At 49.0% G+C, this 1,169-nt stretch overlaps 1 pseudogene; it reads right to left on the bottom strand.

Annotated features, from left to right (window-relative positions):
* Positions 1–6: 6 nt before the first annotated feature.
* LOC102435330 lies at positions 7–706 on the bottom strand (annotated as a pseudogene).
* Positions 707–1,169: the final 463 nt, after the last annotated feature.

Below are 1,169 nucleotides of genomic sequence, written 5' to 3'. Positions count from 1 at the left end.
TCGGACGCGCTCTCTGGCAAGTCATCTCCCATCTGTTGGAACCTTCCGGACTGTGCATCCCACATGTATTTGATGGTCACCTTGAATTCAGCCATCTCATACCCGAAAAGCTTCAGGACGCGGGCCTGCTCTGGGGTCCACACATCGCCCTCCTTGCACACCTCACAGTCGGACAGCAGGGTCACTACACTCTTCCTGAGGGCGGTGGGCAGGCTGAGCTGCCTCAGCTGTGGCTCCATGGAGTGCGGGAACTGCTCCAGGGGCCCCGGGTCCAGGTTCACGGTGACCGTTGCTTTGTTCCCAGCTCGGCCATAGTCCATTTCCGCAAATTTCGTGAACCATCCATCCACTTCCTCCTTAGTGCGATTGGTGAAAAGGAGACCAACTTTCACCCCTCAACTTCTTGCTGACCTGATGTAGGTTGTCTTTGTACTCATCAGCTGGCTTCGACCTAAGGCCACCATCATCACTTTGTTTTTGCCAAAGAACATCCGGCTGTGCTTCCAGGCGTTCTGAATGTCCTTCAACTTGCTGTTCCTCATGTTGGCCACGGAGAAGATGAACAGGTACTTGTACGTGTCCACACATTTCCGAAGCTCTTCTATCAGGTTCTGTTTCAGTTCCAAGCCTTTCTTAGCAGTTTTGGTTAAGGAAACTTTCTTGTCACGCTTGGACTTGGGCATCTCTCCGCAGGCACATGCAGCGGAAGGCCACCTGTAAACTTTTTAATTTCAGACTAATATTGCCCAAACCTGACTTGGCATTGGAATTACCCACAGAACCTTAAAACACTCCTGACCCAGACCCCAAACCTAAAGAAACATTTCTTTGAAGGTGAAGCCCCTAAATAGGCAGTGAAAAGCTCTGAATGTTAGTATCTGGACCAGGGGTGGGCAAACTTTTTGACTCGAGGGCCACAATGGGTTCTTAAACTGGACCGGAGGGTCGGAACAAAAGCATGGATGGAGTGTTTGTGTGAACTAATATAAATTCAAAGTAAACATCATTACATAAAAGGGTACGGTCTTTTTATTTTTTTAGTTTTATTCATTTCAAACTGGCCGGATCCGGCCCGCGGGCCATAGTTTGCCCACGGCTGATCTGGACCTTTGCAAATGGCCACTATTCCCAAGTACAATAGAAACTTTATTAATTCCAGGGTAGTTGGC

The sequence above is a fragment of the Myotis lucifugus genome, unplaced genomic scaffold (genome assembly GCF_000147115.1).
Source record: "Myotis lucifugus unplaced genomic scaffold, Myoluc2.0 scaffold_5087, whole genome shotgun sequence".
Taxonomy (NCBI): Eukaryota; Metazoa; Chordata; class Mammalia; order Chiroptera; family Vespertilionidae; genus Myotis; species Myotis lucifugus.
This window is presented reverse-complemented; position numbering and strand designations above follow the sequence as displayed.